We start from the raw sequence: 24794 nt of genomic DNA, 5'->3' as shown, positions 1-24794 counted from the left end.
GAAAATGCTCATTTCTTAAATTATTTACGGAAATAGGCCACTACAAAAATTATTTATTGAAATGGTCTGAAAACAAAAAAATACTATGACATAGACGCATTTTTAGGGAAAAATGTAGAAAAGCGCGTTGATGGGAATACACTTTATACCGTGTCAACAAAAATGCGCTGACATGGGCATGCTTTACCTCATGTTTGATTAGGGTTTCTAAATTATTTGCATATTAGGATTTAGGGTTAGGGTTTTGAGAAAAATAAACTAAGGTTTAGGGTCTATTGTTTTAGGGTTTAATTTATTTAATTGGAAAGTATTGTTCTGGAATAAATAAATTTGACAATATAGGATATGAAAAAACAAATAGGAAGTGATGTGTTCTTAAAAAATTATTTTAACGAGATGGATTTTGGCTTCTTTTTGTATAGTCAATAATTGTACAAAAAAGAAAAGCTTTCAGTTATAGACGCTTTTTTTGTACTATTGATTCTTAAAAAATAATTTTGAGAATTTGGTTTTGAAAAAATATCCCAAAATTCTCAGGAAATCTAATAGTTGGGGTTGAAAAACCATTTAAGCAAGATACACTGTCAGTAAAAGTACTGAAAAAGCTATTAGCTAGATGCTCTTTTCAGTAGTGCTGGTGGCAGAACACGGAACCGTCCATTTTTTGTGGCGGCACGGAATATTCAACCTCTGCACGACATTCCGTTAGTGAATGCGACATGCAACTTGGTGGGTTGATGTTATGAAACTTACACGATAAGGGATGATGTACTCCTTATGACGTCTACCGGCGAAGGGCCCTCCTACATTGCAAATGTTGGTGGGTCAGATGATAAGTCCAAAGTGGATCCACCCCGAGAGCTCAGTTCCGATGGTGCAGAAGTTGCATTATTTTATGAATTGGAGCCTGTTCCAACCGAGCCTGAAGACAACAAAAGGGGTTCAGATGAAGAAGAAGATCCTCGATTTATAGCGTACTTGCCTCCAGCCCACATGCATAATATCGATCTATCAGCAAATGATGTGTTGGAGTTTCCAGATCTACCACACAAGAGGCATGGCCACACAAGTTCATCGTTGGATTCGGGTGAACTGAAAGTTGGTAAGGAGTTTTCCAATAAAGATGGCTTTCTCGGTATATTGAAGCAATATAGCATCATGAACGGGGTTAGCTACTATATGGTTAAATCCAAATTCAAGAAGTTCAAGGCCAAGTGTATAATACAAGACGATACATGTTCATGGAAAATCATGGATTCGGTTAAGAAGATGACAAGGTTGTGGGAGATAAAGAAGTTCAAAGGTCCGCATACATATGTTGTCGGTACAATATCACTAGGTATTTAAGGTTTTTGAATATTACTGTTTTCATTTAATGCTGTATTATTTAACGTACTTATGGGTTGACAGGTGTTTCACAAGATCATCCCAAGTTGGATTCAAAGATGATAGCTGGCTTAATACTACCGATAGTGAAAGTGGATCCCAGAACTCCTGCATCGGTCTTAATAACCAATATTTGTAACCAATTCAAGTACATGCCTTCTTACCGAAAGGCCTGAATAGTTAAATAGAATGCGTTAGAGAAGATGCACAGTGGGTGGGACGCTTCATATAATGAGACGTGGCAGTGGTGTCCAATGCTGGAGAGGTACGTCCTAAATTACGTAACAGGCCTTGAAACAATTCCTGCATACTACAACGGCTGCTTGCTCTGTTGATGCCAAGCGTTCAAGCATCTATTTTAGAGCTTTAAGCAATGTCGGGACGCATTTCAATACTACAAGCCATTAGTACAAATTGACAGTACCTTTATGTATGATAGATATACCCATCGGCTGTTATTAGTTGTAGCACAGGATGGTGATGGAGGAATCTTTCCAATTGCATTTGTAATAACATTAGAAGAGTCAAGTAATGACGGAGATTTTTTTTTTTAAGGTTGAGGAGGCATGTTTGCCCCCAACTTGATATTTGCATTATATCGAATCAAGGCACTGGAATACTAGCTGCAATTGAGTGGCAAGGAAGCCTCTGGGATCACACACACCATTGATATTGTCTAAGACACGTTGCGTCCAACTACTACAAGCAATATCGGTCTACCAATAAACGACGACAGATGACCAACATGGGTATTTAATCACCACCAATATTATTTGCTTTGTAATATTCAATTTGTTCTTAATGGAAGAGTGGTATGTAATTATCGCTATCCATTTATATTATCAGGGAATGATATCAATAAGGATCGTTTTATCAATTAATGCTCAATGCGTAAACTACTTCTGTAACATACCTTTCGATCAGTGGACACAATAATACAACGGCGACCTACGGTATAGTTAGATGACCTCAAATCTAACTGAATACATCAATTCTATTTTAAAAGGAAAGCGCCATTTGCTGATAACCTCAATTGTGCGGGAGACATACTTTCGTTTGATGGTACTGTTTTCAAAGCGAGTAGCAAGTTATAAAGGCCAAATGTAGAGAGCCCATGTTTGGTGTCGGGAGGTAGTGCAATAAATTGATAAGGCCAATGTGCGGGCCAACTCCATGTACACAGTGTATCACGATCACGACAACCTATGATTTCGTGTGACGGAGTTTAATAGACTAAATCAAGGTATTCCCGGTGGACAATATCGTGTACACCTGAGAAATATGACTTGCGACTGTGGGAAGTTTGGCGCACTTCATTATCTATACGTTCATGTAATTGCAGCTTGTCAAAATCTTCATTTGGATCCTATTAGCTACATCGACGAAGTGTATAAATTAGAATACATGTACAAAGTGTGGAGACACGTATTCCCATCAATACCAGATGAACGTAAGTGGTTGTTTGTATTGCTTGCTCCGTTTAAGTTGTTACCGAATAGAGAATAGTGTCACAAACCAAAAGGTCAACCGTGCTCGACTAGAATACGTGATAATATGGATATATGAGAAAGAACAAACCAATAGAAGTTATGCGGGTGTTGTAGGAACCCAAGTTATACAATGCTAACATGTCCAAATCGAAATAACTCCTAATTTATTAAATAAAATAATGAAAAAATAATTTGTACAAAAATATTCAAAAGACCTTCTGTTTTATTAAATGAAACAATACAAATATAAGTTTTACAAAAATATTCAAAAGAACTTCTGTTTTATTAAATGAAACAACATAAAAATAATTTGTACAAAAATATTTTAAAAAAAATCTCTTTTATTAAACGAAAAAATATAAAAATAATTTGTACAAATATATTAAAAAACAAATAAATGTATATGCCGGTCAGAATCAGTGTCAAATGGGGGCGGTCGATGATGACGAGCTAGATTCTTTCTTGGTTCAGCTTTCGATCGAGGTTGTGGTTGTTTAGTATGGGCTTCTGGTTGTAGGTGTTGGAAGAATAACCCACCTTTATAAAACAAAGATTGTAGAGGTGTTTGCATCACCCACGATGGAGGTGTTTGAATCCCATAAGGCGATGAGGATTGAAAATGAGATGAGCTCCTCGACGGTACCTCGTGCGGCCCCTCTTGTGATGATGGCCTATATATCGTCAGATGAGTCAAAGTCATTTAGAAATGAGATGCACCGAGGCATGTATTCCAACCTTGCATAGGAATGAAAAATGGAAACATATAAGGGTTAAGTTACGCACCTGGCAGAATCTAAATGGGCTGTGGTGTGGGCATTGTCACTTGCTCCATTGGGGCTGGTGATTGCGTGGGCGCTGTTGATAGGCCCACCCTGCTAACCCTTGTCCTGGGATTTAAAAGGCCCAGTCATTCCCTTTCGACACTGATACCTCTACTTTTTCGAAAGAAAATATGGTTTGCCATAGATCCTAAACTATGGCATGTAATTTGGATTGTACGCTAACTCCAGAATGTTAATCGGTTTGAGAGTAGGTATATTATCATACCGGTTTTCCCACATTTCTATATATTTCGAATGGATGATTGGCCAATGCGTATTTAGTCAACATAAGTCAATTTTGTGCTCATCATTGAGCACCACAGATGTCACGGGAATCAGTTGTCAGAACCTAAATTGTCATAACACTCTATTCTTCTAGTGCATCTCGACGATAACGTAGTTGATCAATAGGGCCTTAGCATGCCAAGTGTTTAGATTCTATAGGAAATCATCCATAATTACTATTCGATTTGACGGATCCTTGTATGGTGTCCATTGAAATTATATGAATGTGATAAAAATATTAGTTATATACATAATACTAAATACGAAATATGAAATCGACTATGTTAGGTATATATAGTTCAAAAAAAAATATTTAGATTCGTTTCTGACCGTTGGTCTAATAAAAGCTGTGTATGAAAGAGAGGTGGGTATTCCCTTGTAACTCGCTGAATTCGACCTATTTAAATAAAATTTTAACATTAAATTATATTTTAAATTTATTTAATAATTGTAAAAACTAATATAAAATTTACCTTGTTAAGAGTGAGAATGTATACAGGTGGTTCCCTCGATGACGTAAAAATGGAAAGCGAAATCGAGCCCATAATTGTAGCAATGAGAGACAACCTTCGATTTTATTTTATTTGGTTGCGTCACTTGACACATTTACTGGTACAATGTAGAAAACACGACAGACCCCCAATTGAGTTCGCTAATTGCTCTAAAACCGATGAGTTTTAGCAGGCACCTCAGATGTACAAGGTTTCGTGACTTGTCTGGCATCAGATTACCTCTAAGGATTTAAAGGATGTATGCTCGAGCATATCGTACTCTTTCTACTTCAGTCAAATCATCCCTTGGCTTCGAGAATGTGTCTCGTAACTAGCCCATATCATTCCAACCTCGTAAATAATATTTAAAATCGCACCCAAAAGATCGTAGCATATGGCTCCTCAATCAACAGATTGAGTGGACCCTGTGAGTACGAAACCATCCATTAGTAACCCCAGTTGTAACTGCACGTCCTCCAAAGTAATGGTACACTCCTCATATGGAAGATAGAATGTGTGTGTCTCGAGTCTCTACCTCTCCACAAACGCACTGATGAGTTTCGAGTCTAACTTGCACCCCCGGCCTATATTAGCCACGTGCCAAAAATCTGTTTCCTTTAAGTAATTTTCAATCAACGGTGATGGAGGACCAGATATATTACAAATAAAATATTGTAACATTCGATCTACCGACTGTTATAAAAAATATAATTAAATATTAATTAAATTACAAAAATGAAATAAAAATATTAAATAATATTAAAAAAAATTAAAATTAACCCTTACCATTTTCATTTGGTTGATGGAGATATGTTTAGCATCGAGATGAATTAATTGCTGGGTCATTGCTAATACGATCAATTTTCTTAGAAATTATAAAAAAGATATTACTAATTTAGACAAAAATTAAAAATTTAGAGAGCTTTTTTGAGAAATTTAGAGAGAAATTTGGAAGAAGTACAATTTGGAAGAAATTTTGTGTAAAAAAAAGGGGTAGGGTTTTTATAAATTTATTTTCCTGACGGTTGGGTCCAATGATCAAATTTTTAAATGATTGTTGGAGGTGACTGTTGAGAGAAAACACGGGGTAAAGCGTGTCCTCGTCAGCGCGCTTTTGCTGACATAAGGTAAAGCGCATCCCTATTAGTATGCTTTTCTGCATTTTCCTCTGAAAACACATCCATGTCAGAGTATTTTACATTTTTTGGACTATTCCAGTAAATAAATTTTTTTGTGACCCATTTCTATAAATAATTTAAGAAATGAACCTTTTCTTGTAAAATGCTTGAAAAAAAACCTATTTAATTATATTGTAAAGTTAATAATTTAGTTTTTTTAAAAAGAAAAAAAACTTTAAACATCATAATTAAGATGTAGATTAGGGACAACTCTTGCAGTATTTTATAAATGAAATTGTAATATATATATTATTAAGGGCAAATTATCAAAATAGCCACTTTTGTTTGCCTTAAGTTATATTTTAGTTACTTATGTTTGAAATGTTATGTTTTAGTTACTTATATTATTGTATTGTATTGTAACATTTTAATTACTAAGCCATTAATGTCGTTAATAGTGTAACAGTAAGCTGACGTGGCACGTTAAATCATCATTTCAAACAAAAATTTTAGGTTAAATTATACAATTACTCTCTATATTTTTTTTCATTTTGAGCAATTTAATTCCTTTATTTTATGTTCTTTTAACTTTTTTTTCTTTCTTTTTTCCATTCTCTTCTACTTCTCCCTTTATTTTCCTCCCATTTCCATTTTTTTAATTTAGTTTTTCAATGTTTTCCATTTGTTAAAACTAGTCCCTATAATTTTATTTTTTTTCTTTTTTTTTCTTTATTTGTTTAAGTCACCTAACTAAAAAATTGATTGAACCGACAATTGAACCAATTGAACCGAAGTTTTTTTTTAATTTTTTAAATTTTTAATAATTTTTTAATCAGATTGGTCGGGCTGGTGAATCAATGGCCTAATTGGTTCGATCATTGGTCTAGTTTAAAAAACATTGATTTTATCTTTTTTGGTCAGCTAACTATCTTAGATTCTTGAGTGTTTCCATTTATAAGTTAGCCAATTGGTAACCAAAGAAGACAAAATTGAATAGTTGGGCAACTATTTTGTAACTTTTCGTAGTTGAGTGACTAAAAAAAATTACTAATAGTTGAATGACCATTTTGTAACTTTTCATAGTTGGTTGACAAAAAAAAACAGATTTGGGTGACTAGTAATGTAGTTTACCTTATAAAATTTTGCTTTTGAGATAAAAATATGGATAAAACTGCATTGTAGGTCACTCAACTCTAGTCCAATTTCTTTTTTAGTCACCCAACTATCAGATGTTTTAAATTTGTCACCCAATTGATCGGGTCTTTTTGTCCTATTCCATTAAGTGTTGGTAAGTGCTTAACGAAAGGGTGAGGTGGTAGTTCAAAAATTAGTATAATAGCAAATTTCATCATCAAATTCCACATATTCTATCAATTTGTAATATTATTTAAAAAATTAACCCTCAATCTTATCGATGACCTCAATTTGGTTCTAGTTCTAAAAAAATTAAAAATATTCAAACCTTTTCTACAATTGTCACTACTGCCTTCACCTATGCCATTAAAATTCCTATCACCGGAGCCTTTAAACCTACCACTTTCATCGAACCCATCATCAGAAACTATTGACACCTGTGAATAATCAAAACTCACTTGCCCATCTCCCAGTTTATGAGCACCCTAATCCCAAACCCCAAAACAAATTATAGAAAAGAGTTAAAACCCTAAAAAGAAATAAAAGAAAAAAGAAAAGAAGACAACCACAAGGGTTTTTTGAGTTCCTCAAAACCAAGCTTTCATTTGAAAATCAAAATCAGCGAGGAAGAAGATTACAATAAGGAAAGGTTATAGTTTAAGTTGTCGCTCCATCGAGCAATCAATAGTGGTGACAACTAGTGGCATAGGTGATGACGATCATTCAATGTGAGTTTAAGAGAAACAATGTGTATCTTCAGGAAGATGAAGAGAAAGTCAACCAGTTGGTGGTCTTCCCAACTGGTGATAGTGTCGACATTGATACTGAGGCACTGAATGACAACGACAGCGCTAAAGAGAGAAATGTTGAGAGTTCTAAGGCTTTCTAAAAGGCTTAAACAACAAAATGGAACCTAAACTAGTTTTCCCAAATTGGTACCTAATTTTTTTTTTGTTAGAACTAGTGCTTAAATTATTAAACTGTTACCCATTTTACCCTAACTAGTAGTCCCCTTAGAACAAAAATTTAACCAATCACAATTTGCCACGTAAACGTTTATTTTTTTTCAAAATATTAGTAAAACTCATAAATACATTTAAAAATAGTTAAAAAATTCTTAAATTTAAAGGGTAAGTAAAATGTTATTCCTTCAATATTTTGCTAAAAAAATTTCAAGAATTTCAAGAATCCTATTTCATTAAAAAAATTTCAGCAACTCTCTTTGATTCAAAAAGTTTATCAACCCTTTCAATCATCTTCTTATAACCTCCAATCCCTTGTAGAATTGATAGGAGGGTAAGTTTGAAAAACCAATTTTTTTTATTAAAACCCTTGTTTAATTGAAGAAATTTTTTTGGTGTAGAGTAAAAACTTTAGGTTTTTCCTTTCTTACTTGCCTGGATGTAGTAGATGTCGATTGCAAGCTCAAAAACTCATGGTGAGTTGAGGGATGTTCATTTTTATTGTGGATTAAGAGCACCGATTTGTACTTCAAATACCCCTTAGAGCAAAAGGAAGAAATTCTATGGTTTTTCAAAACATTAAAAGGTATTTTAATTTGTATTTGTTTTTGTTTCACACCATAGTTGGTGTAAATAAATGTTGATGGTTGTATATATCTATGAGTTTTTATGTTGAAGGCTTAATTGACAGGAATTTAGTTTTGTTATGAATTTGAGATTTATTAAAAATTGGCTAATTAATGTTTACTGCCAATATTATAGGGTTTATTTTTTAAATGAGATTTGTTTGATATGAAGTTTAGTTTGATGATGTTATTTAGTTAAAATGAGAGATTTGATTTTTGAATTAAATTGATTTGGATATTGGAATGGTGTTGGGTGGTTGTGATTTCTTTGAATGGGTTGAAAAACAGGATAACAATAGGAATCTTGATGGATTGAAATTACAAAATCAAATGCTATTGATTGAGAATATAAAAATTAGCGTTGAGAAGATCAAATTGAAGAAAATGGTGAAGATGGATGAAATAGAGAAGTTAGTGAGGAAGGTTGCAAAGCAAAAGGAGAAATTAAGATGGTATAAATTGTTAGTGACAAAGACTAAGAATGATGTGTACTTTTATATGGTTGCTTTCATTGCATCATGAATAGTTTTTGTTGTCCTTAAATTTATGGTCTAGAGAGTAGAATAATTATTTGTAATGCTTTTGCATTGTTTATTGACTTTGGAATGGAATGAAAGTTATGAGACTTATTAAATGTAATGAAATGATTTAACTTTTGAAAATATGTTTATGAGCAGATTTATGTAGGATTACATAAATTTGGCATCCTTTTTTACTAAAAAAACAACACAAACAAGAGTTTAGAATTGCACTTACAATTATTAACAATTGTTGTAAAACCAATAGCAAATCATTCATTGATACGTCGCAAGTAATGATCAAGTATGGTTTGATGTAGTTGCCAAAATACTTAACAGTAGCCCTCCTACAGATGTAATGATAAGAAACAACCAAAATCCCACAAGAAATTAGGAACATGTTCAACATATTGCCCTGACAAAGGCAAAGGCTTCCAACTACGTATTGTAATTATTTTATTGATAGAAATATACCCTCAGAAACGTGTTAATGCCTGAACCTTTGTGAGATGTTCAATAGTAGCCTTCGCAGGCTTTATATTTGGTATCATGGCACCTATTTTATTCAGGTAATTTTCTAATTCCTTCAGTAAGTTGAGTATCCAATTGTGGTTTTAAATGTCATTAGTTGAGTATCTAAGAAATTATTGCAGTCAGTTCTACTTATATCCCTAGTGCATTGAGCCATGCCCTACCTCTTCCCAAATTGTCTTGCATCTAACTCTACTGCATGGAACATCAACCTAAATTATAACAAGAATGACAGCAAATCATTCAACTAAAAAAATCATAAAATGGTAAAAAGTATTAAGCAACAGAAATAACAACTTAGGAACAACCAACATCTAACAAAGATATGTTTATCCTATTATTACAACAAGCGAATTGATAGTACAAGAAGATGTTAAAATTGCGAATCAAGTTCAACCATGAAAGATTATATTCAACACTTCAAGCAAGAATATCCAATGATCAAGCATAGGATTTTTAAAATCATGCATGGAACAAATAAAATCACAAGATTCTGAAAATTTATTTGAAATCCAAGTTTTTTTAAGAAGCCATAGTTTCAAATTTGATCCCATCATAAGTGGTACAAATTTGGTCAACAATTTGAACAACATGATAGGAGAATGCATTCTTTCTAGACTTGCATTTTATTATTTTGATATTTTATTAAGCATATAATTAAAAGCTTAAAACATAACATGCATGTTTGCAAAGCTACGAATGAAAGTGAAAGCATATAATTACAAACAACAAAAGCCCACTAGGAATAAATGAAATCATTTAAAAGAAAAAACAAATTTGAAATCAAATTTGCAGCAAATCATTGTTTTACTTATAAGATTATGAAGTCATGATCTCATTGCTACTATACAAATTCTCAATTGCAAGGGGGACTTTTCATTTTTCCAAATAATACTTTGACACTTGCATTTGTCATATATCGGAATATAGATACAAAAGTATGATGTGACCCATCAACACCCAAAGACCAATCATTATGAACATTTAAATGATCAGTAGAGGATTGACTCAAAATGAAAAGAATCCACGAATCAATTTCAAGACAAAACACTTTTCTTCATGTATGAACAGAAGGAAGGAATTAAATTAAAAGATAAAACTCACCATAACTAATAGTTTTTAGAGTTAGAATTAGCAATCTAATCCAACTCCTTGTCCAAATCGGCATTAATTGCTTCGAGTGAGTCGCCTAAAATGCCAAACCTTCATTAACACCGCAGACAACAAAGATTTACATATTTTGAGTGTTGAAAAAGAGGCCATTAAAAGAAGAAACAACAAAAATAAAACGTATATATAAAAATTTATAGTGTAATTGCCAGGATTGAGACGGATGGCTCGTTGAGTGAGGCGAAGGGCATAAGAGGAGTGTTCATCGGCTTTGTAGATGGCTTATCGTTTCACAAAATTCTTCCTTGCAGGCTATGGAGATGACATGGTTAGGACCATTGTCTTGAGGAAGAGGTGGAAAAGGGGAAGACGCTGGCGACAAGCACTAGGTTGGAGTTGTAAAATTTAACCTATGTCGCATTGCATAATTGATCATGGTGTTTTGATTTAGGGAAGATGCTAGCACTATTCTTGTTTTGATAACGTGCCACTTCAAGATTGCTAATGGCAACTGAATATGTCCATAGGCTGGGCAACTTACCTGACTCAATTTAGGATAGGCTTGGATCAAATTTTAATCCCTCGACTTGACCTTACCTTCCCAAATTTAATTTAAATAATAAAAATATTTTTTAAAATTAAATTAAATTATAAATATATAAAATATTAATGTAAAATTATATTTTTAATATTTTACTACTTTTTGAAGTGTGAAATTGACTTTTAGGGTGTGATCGGACAAAAACAGGTTTGGGCTTTAAATTTTTTGGAACCGAGTGCCATCCGATCCATTGGCAAGTCTAATGGTAACAGGGTGGGAAGTGATATCGGTTCAGTTCCGTTTTTTAACTGAATCGAGGTATTTTGTTTTTTTTTTTCATTTTTTTACCGAAACTGAATTGATGGACATAAGAAATCAATTATAACCGTACCATACTAAATCGATTTGGTTCGGTTCGGTTCGAGTTTTGGGTTTTCATATTGTTTTCATGCTTTGAGCTTTTGAAGTTTATTTAGACAAAATTATCTTTCGATTTGGACTTTTTAACTTTAAATAGATAAAATTATCTTTGTTTTATGTTTCTTAAACAGTACTATTTGACAAGTTTACTTTTTTTTTAATTATATATAAAATTTCAATTAATATATTCATCTAAAAAATAATTTGTTAAATTTATAATTATAAATGTTTATTAAGAATCTAATTAAACTCACTTTCAATTATCACTTAACAAAATCAAATATTAAATTATTTGTATTTTATAATTCTTAAAGTTTAACGACAGCGAAAAAAACCCAACTTGAAGATGTTAATAATGATAACAAAAATTTTAAAAGTTTTAACAACAATAAAAAAAAAGTACAACACATAATAAGTACAAAATAGATGAATACTTGAACGGACGTTTTAACAAAAATAATAAATAAGTCATGAATTAACGAGAGAGTGACAGGGAAATTACATTTAAGGATTGTAAAACATGTAAAAGCATAATAAAAACCATATTTAGAATTTAGAAGCAATAAATTTTGTTTTGGGTTTTAAATGGGTTTATATATTGAGATTACATGTACACCGTAATGCCCAAAAATTTAATATTTGGTTGTTAAATTGTATCATTGGTGTTGCATCTGCTTTAGTGGTTTAGACCCTTGGTTGTGTATTGAGATACTGCACCGTTTTCTTTCACACATGCTGTCAATCGCTTCCGCCACAACTAACCTATAGCTCTTCAACCACAGAAGCCGCCTCTTTATATCAACAATCCCACTATTTGTTATTACTTAGTGAAAAAGAAGAGATAAAAACAGAAAACAGGAGAGCGTGGTACGAGGTGGAGTAGTTGGTTGTCAATTTTCATGGAGATTCTAGCCGTGCTGTTTGTCCCTATATCATTTATTCACCCCAACAAATGGAGGAAATTTAAAAAAATGTAAAGTGACTCCCCCCCTTTTCATGATTTTAGCTCTTTATATTTTTTTCTAAATAAAAGTATTTTGCTCCTCTTTTATTAAAAATTTGGATAAATTAATTTTTATATATTAAATTAAAGAGTAAAATCTGTTAAAAAAATTAATTAATTAATATTAAAAATTAAATATTGTATGTCAATATAAGGTACATGTAATATACTATGTGTCATTGTTTAATTATTCTTCAGCTACTCAATTTTTAATAAAAATGATTAATTTATTCTTTGATCTAACATGTAAGAACTCATTTACTCTTTTTTTTAAGTAAAAAAGATAAAATACAATTTGACTTTTTATATAAAAATTTAACCATTTTGTCAACTATTTCATTTTACATCAAAGAATCCAGCCGGGTGATCACTTTTAGATTAGTGATTGCATTCATGAATCAAAAAGAATTTCCATGTAGAAATTTAATTTGGTCAATTCAATAAAAAAAGAATGCGTGAACTTTAATTTTAACTAAATTACGAAATAAAGCCTTTTTTTTAAATTATAAAAATAAGTTAGTTTTTTAAAAAATGATAGCAATGGGCCGATTTTGCTAAAACACATTCATTTGAAATTATTTTCAGGATTAAAAAAAAACGCTTCCAGCTAAAAATATTTTTTTCCCTTTAACCAATAAAACGGTTCTAGCTCAGGGCATTTTTTCCCACCCCCAACTGTCACTTCCATTTGTAAATGTTTTTTTCTAATTTTCTCTTGAAAAAGACACCAATTAAATGCGTTTTAGCAAAATCGATTCCTTTCTATTTTTTTTTAGAAAAACTAACCTATTTTAATAATTAAAAAAAAAGGGTTTCATTTGGTAATTAGTCTTTCCATAGATGGGACGTTGAGCTCATTTACTTTTTATAATATCACCCAAACAATGATGACATCATGAGGACGTGAATTGGATTTAAGTCTTTTTCTTTTTTTTGGATTCCGAAGATCATTGTTTCGTCTTGTTTTATGTTCCTCCAAACGATGCATAGAGGTGCTCATGCTGGGGTGCCACTACGTTGCACTTAGGATGCATTAAGGTAGTTACACTAATTTTTTTTAATTTCAGATTGAGTCTGGCAAAAATAGTTTTTTTTTAATCTAAATTCAACTCAATTTAATAAAGGTATTTTTGGGTATATTTATTTTTTAATTAATTTTTATTTAAAATTTTATTTTGTAAAAAATATAATACACTAAATACACTAAAAAATATTAAAATAATTTTTTAAAAATACATTAAAAAGTATTTAATTAAATATAATTTTTAAAATTTTATATTTTGAGTTGGGTTATTTAGTTGGGTAGTTTTTTTTTTTTAGGTTTTAGGTAATGAGTTTAATTGTTATTGGGTTAGTGATTTAATATAGATATAAAGATAAATATATATAATAATTATTTAACATAAATAATTAATATAATTATTTTTTATAACATAATATATTTGGGCCGAGCTCGGACAAAAAATTCTTGCTCAAGACATGACCTATATAAAAAACGGGTTTTAAATTTTATCAAAGCCATTTTGAGAACTTATATTTTTATACAAATATTTTTCTTTTCATATAAGTGTTCGAGTATGTGCGAATAACTCAACTCATAAGTAGGGGTAGAAGTATCTAATATAAAAAAAAAAAAACTGAAGTTTGCGGAAAATGAACTTCCCAACCACCATGTTGTCTTTGCTTGGGTTAATCTGTTTCATTTAGACCCATTGGGCCTATTTGGAGAACCATTGACTAACTATTTAAAGATTAAGCTAATGAATAATTTGCACCTTATATTTATAATATTTGGATTATATTTTTATTTTTATTTATACATTTTACACTTAATTTTCAGAGAATATTTTTTTCAAATTTTAATTTATTTTTTATTAATATAATCAAAATATGACATTACAATTCAATGTTATTAGTCAGATTGGTTGAACTGAAAACTGATGAAAGTATCAATATAAATCTTATTGACAATTCAATGTTACAATTCAAGTGGACTAAGTTTGATAAGGTAAGGCATTAAGTTTTGGTTGATGGTTCGATTCCTCGTAGGTGTAGATCTTATCGACATCAATCAAGGTGTTCTCTAAATTCCGTGATACGAGAGACAACTCTCGAGTGAGACAATACCTTCTGTTGGGGGTCTGAGACCTAACTCCTCTCAACACATAATTTGGTACTTGAGTTCAACACTTTCTTTTAATATGGTATTTGTGTTATTTTCTAAAGGTAACAATATTAATTTTTTTGTATTTAATTCGAATTTTAGAGTTGATCTGGTGAAAACTCATAACTAGCAAATAATATTAGTAACTAACTTTCATCAAATCAATAACGAACTAAATCACATCCATCGGATTATATTTAACAATTTAAATGTAAAATTAAACAAATTCACAATTAACACAAAATTCACCCTATTAATAAAATAAAAGAACATTCAAATATAATAATATCAACAATTAATTTTCATTAAATAAATCATAAAACTCAAATTAAGCACTAAAAAATTTACATCTTTATCTTTAGATAATAAAATATATAACTCTGCCAAATATAAATACAAAATTAAATAAAAAATCAATACAATTACCAGAAAAAAAAACGTCTAAGGGAAAAAAATCAAATTTAATATTGAAACCATGAAAAGTACCCTTTTTAAATACTCACGTCCTTTTGCACTTATAACAATATCCATGTCAATCGAGGTAAGACTCGATCGACCAACCGTGTTATAGAAAAGTTGGTTGGTGGTTGTCAGCTCAAGAGCAATGAGGCATATCTAGAATTTTTAAATTGAGTAATTAATTTTTAAAAAAAATTAAAATATTTATAAAGTTGCTATTAACTAATGTATAATATATGTTTTCTTATTGTTTTTTCTTTGCTTCATTAGTGAAATTTTCAATTAAAATATTCATTTTTTTATACATTTAGAATAAATAAATTCAATTTTTAAGCACGTAAAAAGTGTTCATAAAATCAACAAATAATTAATATTTTTTTTCAAAAAAATAAAAATCACTTACGTTCTTTTTCGTGCCATGAGAATACAATATATCTATTTTTTAAACACAAGATTCATAATAATCACACTTGTTAAAGTAATTTCTAAAAAAAATGTTAAATTTCTAATCGATATTCAAGAAATTCAAGATTATAAGTACAATCAAATCTAATTTCTTCAATGATTTGTATTAATCAATCTCTAAAAATTATTACTCGATCACAATATTAAGAATTTCATACAAAATTATCATCCCCAAATAATTCAATAAATAATAACTAAATCTTGCATAAAAACCTTAATCTATCATAAGAAAAGCTAAATCCCTAATTTTCTTAAGATTAATCAATAAGACTTGAAAAAAAAAAAGGTTATTACCAAATTAAAGAGACCCGTTTGAAAATATAGAAACTTTTAACATCTATCTTGTAAAAATTAAAGAGAGACTCAGAGAGAATAAGTGAAATTTGAAGAAAAAAGAAGAAGATAAGTGTGGAAAGGAAATAAAAGAATTACGGATTTTGTGGTTTTAGTGAATAAAGAGAGATCTATTTATTTTTATATAAAAATAATTATTATTCAGAAATATTAATAGGAGCTTTTCAAATTTTTTTGCCCCATCGATTTCTTTATGAAATTATTTTAAATTTTTTAATAGAAACAATACATCAATTATATAATTTTTTTTAAAATAAATTGTATATTTTTATTATAGTAAAAATTTAATTTTATCATTTTAATAACTTATATATTTATAATTTTTAAACGATTAAATTAAAATTTTATTATTTTTAAAAAATTAAAGCACAATTTTATAATTATTAATTTAAAATTTTATAAATTAAAAAAAAATTATTTGAGAGTCATCCACCGCCGGCGCCCAGCTTTAAGTAGACATAAACATATCATATCAAAACACCTAATTTACTTTGCATTAAATAAATAACAAGCGCAAGAATATCAACAATGCCGTCTTAGCTCAGCCGGTAGAGCGCATGGCTTTTAACCATGTGGTCGTGGGTTCGATTCCCACAGACGGCGTTCTTCAAATTTATCAAGTGTCATTTGTCAGAATGGAGATTTCGCGGAGCAGTGATGCTTTTTTATGCTCCCAATTCTTCTCCTATTGGTTTAATTGGCAATTTGGCATTTCTCCTGAAATTTTCAAAGCAATATGCTACGTATAAACACAAAGTAGGCCACAGCCTATGACGAATTTAGTGTATCGTTTAGGGTGGTAACCTTCTATATTCGATGCCACTTAAGAGTGCATTCATCTAAACATGCCAAATTAATGGAAAATTGGACAATGTAGATTTCAATCACAGTTGACAAAATCTATACACTAGTCTCTTGTTGAGAATTATATTTGTGTGTGATGGATAAACAACTTGCAAATCTTAGAATTTCAAACCCCAAAATTTATAAACCAGTTAAAATGAATCTTGAGTTCCATTTGTATTGCTTTTCTCATGTAGTAATTATAATTTTGAAAAGCTGAATCCAGTCAATTCATGCAAGTTAGGGTGCTTATGTTGCCTTTAGGATTTGGAATATATATACACTAATCTGATTAAGTGGACAAAGAGAGAGAGAAGAAAAAGATTCAATATTAAAAGGACACCTATTTTGGAATGATAAACCAAGACAAAGTGGTCCTAAAATAAAAAAATTAAGAAAAGCAAACCATGCATGTGGATGCTGCTTATCTCAAACCAAGCATAATTATGAGGTGGTTAAAGAGTCTAATTCTAAAGCTTTGATGTTTATCAAACCATAAGCAAGCTTTGCCCCACCATGTTCTTCTTCCCCTCACATAAAATATAATAAAACCTCTCATTCAGCCTCCTCATGCATTTTCAAATGCTTACATGTCTGCCACTTTTTGTCCTTTATTTCCACCTTTTTAATTAATTAAATTATGATAACTTTTAACTTTTTTTTCATAAATTACAATTTCTTTGGTAAAAATATAACAACAATGTTATAATATATTTATTGTTTATATTGCAATACGTTATACATTAATGATCACCAACCCGAAACTTAGATGAGATCTGAGTCGCCTACCCACGGCCCAACTAGGCCCCACCAGATGGATATGTGTGACATTTATGGGGAAAAGACAGCTAGGAGAGCTTGCGATATCAACTCACACGAGTCGAGGGGAGTTCGCGATCCCAGCTTGTATATACCCAATGAGTTCACATGTAAGGGACCATGAGGTCTAGCAGGTGACCTAAAATGGTACACGTGTTCAGCATGCTAGAGGTCTACTCAGAATGTCAATCTTATGAATAGTGGGGTCAAGTCCATAAACAGTAAAATCAAATCATGAATAGTGATAATATGTATAAATACCCGAATGTTCCATTTAATAAGACGTATAGAAAATTACTCAACACGATCATAACCATTTGCAAATTGCAAGAATTATTTTTAATTACATAAATAATTCAATATTATCATATAATTATTTGTAATATTTTTTTTAATAAAAACATAATGATGAAAATGGATACTAAACTAAACTCTAACAAGAAAATTAAGGATTGAGCTCTAGAACTAATATACTTTTATATATCAACAATCAATAACCAACAACATATATGATGATATAATATATTTTATTAATAAATATGACAAAATATTATTAATATAAAATAGCAATAAATGTAATTTTATTTTATTATTAGTGTATTTATATAAAAAAATAAACTAATTTTATTTATATTTATTTTATTAAAAATTCATTTTTTATAGCAATTATTAGACTTTGAATTTAGATTAAATTATATTTATTATTTTAAATTTTTTTACCATTATAGCTATAATATTGATAATATTAAATTACCTTAGTAGCATAATATTTTTATTCAAGTAGCATTTAATGAATCAAGAAAAATAGCTTTGAGTCATTTAATAGGTTTTGTTTTCACCAAAAATGTTAAAATTTCATTATATTATTATTTTATATTTAGTAATAGTTTTATTATTTGATATTAGTATTATTTCTTTCTTATGAAGTTGAATGAATGAATGAAATCAAAATACAATTAATTTTTGTAATATTATTAAAAAATAAGATGTTAGAGTGAAGAAGAAGATGAAGATTTTTTTGTAATGTTATTAACATTTTTTAAATTAAAATTTATTTTTTATTGTTTTGAGGAAATTGAATGTTTTAATTTATCTTAATATAATTTTATTTCAATTGTTTTTAGAAAGATGAATTTTTATTTATTATTGTTAGGAATAAACCTAATTAAGCAACGAACAAGTAAAATAATGAAAAAATTAAAAAGATCGAATACATATATGTTAGGTGGAAATGCAAAAAAATAAAAATAAAATTAAAACCCAAAACCCGAAATAAGAATCCTCAAAATATAAACACAAAATTCTCTGAAAACTTGTAAAAGTTAATACCTACATGTGTAATGGGTTATTTTTCTAGGGTGAAAAATGGTCTATTTATAAACTAAATTCATAGGTCAAATAATATTAAAATAACTTACACTAATCAGAGTTTAAGTGTGAAATTAAAAACAAAGTTTAACTTGAAAAAGAAAAAACGAAAAATATGAGGCATACCTCCACAGTTATTTAATTTGTTACATTTCTTTAATTTAATTTTTATCTTAATATTGATTTTTTTATCGATAATTGTTTAAATTTTATTAAATGATAATATTTTCATATTAAATATGAAAATTAATAGTTTTTTTGCTTTTATGAACACTTTAACCTTTGCTCATAATTCATAATGTTGTATAGTACAATTTATTATAATATTATTTTAATATGATATGATAATTCATTTTTATCAAAAGCTATAAGTGACAAATTGACAGTTAAATCTTTGCTTTTCTTTTTAATAAATTTGATTGTTGTCGAGGAAAAGAAAAGTGACAAATCCACAGTTTATATTTTTTATCATATGAATTTTATATCTTTTTATTAATTATTAAAATTTTAAATACACAAAATTATTAAATGTATTTAACATAAAAGAAAAAAAGGTAAGTATAATTCGATAGATTTTAAAATAATAAAAATTAAATTTCAATATTTTTCTGTTGAAATACAAGTTTTCTACCAATACTCTTGATTTGCTTAGGTGTAATGAATTCAGTGTGGAGTAGCACAAGGGGTGCAATGGTTTGGATCGGTGACAATTGTTGATGACTCTCCTTGTGCCGCTTCCCTTTTAAGCATACTTTAGGAATGACACCATTCAGCTTTGCAATTACCCTAACAGCATCATATTGATCCAATAGTTGAAATCCTTTGTAAAGAATGTGACCAACTTTCTCATGCCAGAGCTCCAATTAGACACACAAGCTTTGTTACATGTGATGGATTGAACTACTTTATAGTAGCTGCCAAAAGTGTGAGCACCTATCATGATCTTCTCTTTTGACTTTGATGAAACCAGGAGCTTGTATTTGTTTTCTTTTGACTTTGATGAAACCAGGAGCTTGTATTTGTTGAAGTTAATAAGCATGCATTGATCACATAATTGACTTATACTCACCAAATTTGCTTTTAGGCCATCAACAAGAAACACATTCTTTAAATGCAATCCACGAACATTGAAAGTTCCTTTCCTGAGGATATGGCCTTTCTTCCCATCACCAAAAGTGACTTGATCAGCACGGTGTTCTTCAAAATCTAGCAAGAATGATTGGTTACTTGTTATGTGACGAGAGCAACCACTATCAAAATACCAAATTGATGCAAAAATTAGTTTGAAAACAATGAAACTATGCACAACGAGAGTTTAAATTTTTTTTGCTTTAAAACCTATAATTGTGATGTTTATAGAAATAAACCTATTACACGAACTAAACTTGTGTTTTTGGCGTAGGCAGACTTTGTCGTTCCTAGCTTTCAACCACTTGATTTTCACCACTAATCTCGACCTCAATTTGCTAGAGTGCGGATTCTATTTGCAAATCGATGAAAACTGTATTGAAACTTTCAAGGCCTGGAAACAAAAGACAAACACGATTCCTACAATGAGTGTATATGAAAGGGCGGCATGTAACATCTCATTTTTTAGTGGTACTAGAACCGATGGTTTCAAAACCCCAACTTCTGATGATCGAGTTAGTAAATATTATTTTATAATATTTACAAGTCTATTATAGAATTATATTAAGTCTTGGTCCAATAATTTTAGTGATTGATTAGTTAATTAAGGAAAAAAAGGACTAAATCGTAAAAGATGTAAAACTTAGTCACTATTGATTTTTATTAGCTAAGACGCATGATTAATGTTTTTTAAGGATCCAAGTGGTAATTAGACCTTTTTTAATCTTGGTGGACGGTTTATGTCATTATTTTAGATAAAATTTGCTGTAAATTAATTAATTAAATATTAAATAATAGTTAAAACATAAGAAACATAAACATCTTCTTCCGCATTTTGCTTCCTACAATCGAAACCATCATTTTTGAAGGGTTGAGGATCGACCAAGCTTAATTACCTTGCATGTAAGTCCTAATCAAGCCTGTTTTTCATAAATTTTAAGTTTTTTAGATCGTTATAGTTTAATCTAGCTAGCCTAGGGACTATTTATAAAATCGTTAAAGGTTTTGGAACTTTCCATTAATGATTTTTAGTTGTTCACATGGTTAAATGATAGATTTATGAGTTCGGTTGTTAAATAAGACTATTTTATAAATGAATTTTTGTTAGTTTTGAGCTTAGGGACTAATATGCAAATATGTTAATCTTAACATGAAATTTTTAAAAATTTTAGTATTTTAAGATGGATTAGGGATGGAAATGTGATCGGTTTTAAGTTTAGGGGTTTAAATGTGAAAGTTATAATAGTTTAGGTTTTAGGGGCTAAATTAAACAAAATATAAAAGTTCAGGGAAATGTTTTAAAATGAAATTAATGGGTCATATGCATGGAAATATGCATGGAAATACAAATGAGATTGATAAATTGAATTTAACTATTATATAGGTCAAGGATTGAACCATATGGAGGAAAATCGGGAAAAGGGAAAATTATAGAATAGTCCTTACGAATCAACTCGTTCGCCGAATATAATAGGTAGGTTCATAGTATAGATGAATATATATAACTTGTACCATCATGAATTGGTTTTAATTGAATTGTGAATGAATCTTTGATACTAGATTGAAGTTATAAATTGTTTACAATTAAGTACAAGGTGAGAAAGTACTTATTTGGAAATTGTTGAATATTTGTGAAACACGGTTTATATGATTTCAGAATGAACATAACTTGTTTACAGCACTTGTACAAATATCATGGAAGTGCCTCATATTTATGAAAGTTACGAATCATGTTTAAATGCCCGATTAAATGTAGTAAACGATTAAGATATAGTTGACATGCTAATAGGGTTAGAATGCGCGCTTGTACGGGTTTGCACTTTGGTGCCTCTGTTTACACTTTGGTGTCTCTATTTGCACTTTGAAGCCTCTGATTGCACAATTGTGCCTACGTTTGCACTACGGTGTCTCTGTATAACATTATAATGCTCCTTGGTTAGTGTAGTTAATTGGGCTAGTAAAACTTGTGACCGATCATCAAATGACTCGTTAAGATATGTGAATGCATATGAATGATTTGGATTGAATTCATGAAACACAGAATTATCTTTTGATTTGAACTCGTGTAAATCTTACATGTTTCTCATATATTGAATGTCAGGTTGATATCTTTATATTACTTGTTTAAATTTCAATTACATGATTAAGTTAAGTTTATTTAAGATTTAACTATGAACTTACTAAGCTATATAAGCTTACTTTGTTTCGTTTCATGTTTCCTGTAGTTGATGTTTAGCGGAACTAGGTAGTCGGATCAACTTCATGACTTATACAATCAAGCTTTAGTCTAGGTAGTTGACTTATTTTATTTTGGTTTTATGGCATGTATATAGGTTATTTTGGGTTGTTAGTTTAAAGTTATAAATTGAAGTTGTAATATGTTATAATGGTTGTCATGTACAAGGTTAAATTTAATGATTCCTATGGTATGCATTTGGTAAATGATGAAAGCATGTTTTGAGATGGTGTGCTTGATCTTGGATCGTGAAATGGTTGGGAAATGATAAAACTTGGATAGGATTCTTGGTATATGTGTTAGTTGACATCTGTGGTATATGCATTTATGGTATTAAGTTGGTTTATTAATATGGTAAGTTTTGAATATGTACCAAGGTTATTGTATGATTGAGAAATATGTATGATCAGCTTTGGTAAGAGTTAAAGCATGTTTTTAGGCTTGTTAAAAGGTAAGCTTTGGAAAGTATCCTTGGTATAATGCATAATGATGATATATGCTTGTATGTATGATTGAGTTTTATGTCTTGGTTTTGGTTGTGATGGTGCCAAAATGACATATTGATAACTCTAAATTATATAGACTTTTTTAGCACCTTTTTGTTGGAAAAACGAGTTTTGAAAATAGCAACGAAAAATAAATTTAGAGAAAAACCAGATTTTTAAAATTTTTTCAAAACAAGATATTGGCTATGATATCTAAAGTAATAAATACTTAATCAAAATTGTACTTTTTCGATTAGTCTAGAATGAGCGCTTCGACTGAGTAGTCTTCTCCGCTATCCTCAAACTCATGTTTGCTGAGTGTGGGCTCACTTCGAATCAAAAAAATTTTCACAAAAATTATCAATGAGGTAATTTTGCAATTTCTCTAAACTTTTGGGTCAAGTTGTAAATCAGAAAAATATTTCTAGAAATTTTTTGGATTTATCTCTTCAAAGAATTTTCTTTCTACAATTTTCTCTTGAATTCAAGTGTGTGTAAATAATGACCCAAGACTCTCTTTATATAGGGAGAGTTTAGAGAGTTCAACTATGATTAAACTTAATCACTTTAATATTAAATTAATATAATCTTTATCAAGATAAATTTATATTAAATTTAATATTAAATCCTATTAAAGAATAGAATGTTTGTCTACAATATAAACATTAAATTAAATTTAATATTAAGATAATCACTTTAATATTAAATTAATAAAATACTATTAAGATAAATATTAAATTCAATTTAATATTAAACTAATAAAATAATATTATTTTTGGAATAATTAATCTGAAATCAAATTCTTTGGTAGAATTTCAGTAGGAATGTAACTCTTCCACTGGTCAACCACCGATGACTTACTGCCACTGGCCATTAGGATGCCGCCGTCGCAACCACCAGCAGTGCTGTGTCCGATGATGCAGGTGCGACACCCTTATAGCACCCCGAGCCAGTTCGACTACTGCTGATTCGATTCGGGTCAATGATGACTAGACTGGTCCGGTCTAGTCACCAATTGGACCGTCGGCTTGGTGCCACATACCAGGCCTGGTTCGTCCAATTTTTGGGTCTTAGTCTCGGTTTTGGACTCCTGGGCCAAATTTACGATTTTAGGTCAAATTTTCAAGTTCAATTATCCATTGGGCTAGTTGTTTGACTTGAAAATTAACTTCCAAAAAGACTATATTAATTTTAATTGATTTGATTAATTTAATTTTACATAATGAAAATTAATTTTTCCAAAAATCACTTAAATTTTCCTAATTAATTTCTAAAAAAAAATCAAATTCTCTAGTTGAACAATTCTCACGACCACCTAATTTAATTCCACATCGAATAAATCGACTCAATTAAATTATTCCCAAAGTCGTAGAATTTTCTTCTGATTCAAATGCAGTCCGATCAAACTTTTGTTGAGCGAGCGGAGAGACCAATCAGACATATACAATTTGGCTCTAATGATTGCAATTATATCCAAAAGCATTGTTCCGATAATTCACAATTACTTAAACATGGAGTTAGCCCACAATAAGTACCATCATTGAAAAACTCCTTATTGTATACTTTTTACAAAAGTAATTCATCCAACTGCTTCGTCCAATAACCTCGTTATGTATGTGTTACCCTTATATGATATCCTTGATTTCTTTGAGTTAAATCCATTCACTCAATACAATCCTATTTTATCTCATTGCCACTATTGTGTCTTCTTAATGATTAATAAGATCACTATAAAAAAATGACTGTGATAAATTTCTCGTTTGAGAACAAGCAACTCATGGTCACAGTCCATATTTATCAATCCACAGAATACCAATAAGAGGATATCATTAACTCTTTAATTGAGCTATGAATTCCACTATTGCTAGTAAAGCCATGCCATACACAAGTCTTGTACCCAACATACCGACTATGGACTCGATCATCTTTAGAGTATAAGCCTCCACTTATATCAAAGCAAATGAGTTGTAGACACATGGTCAGTGACTAACTCTGGATTTAGGTAAATCACACCATAAACGTCACAAGTGAATTAAT

General features: G+C 30.2%; 1 non-coding gene across 1 annotated transcript; it reads left to right on the top strand.

Annotated features, from left to right (window-relative positions):
* Nucleotides 1–16408: 16408 nt before the first annotated feature.
* On the top strand, nucleotides 16409–16481 carry TRNAK-UUU (transfer RNA lysine (anticodon UUU)). Its single transcript has one exon. It is a non-coding gene; the product is annotated as a tRNA-Lys (tRNA).
* Nucleotides 16482–24794: the final 8313 nt, after the last annotated feature.

The sequence above is a fragment of the Gossypium hirsutum genome, chromosome A07 (genome assembly GCF_007990345.1).
Source record: "Gossypium hirsutum isolate 1008001.06 chromosome A07, Gossypium_hirsutum_v2.1, whole genome shotgun sequence".
NCBI lineage: Eukaryota > Viridiplantae > Streptophyta > Magnoliopsida > Malvales > Malvaceae > Gossypium > Gossypium hirsutum.
This window is presented reverse-complemented; position numbering and strand designations above follow the sequence as displayed.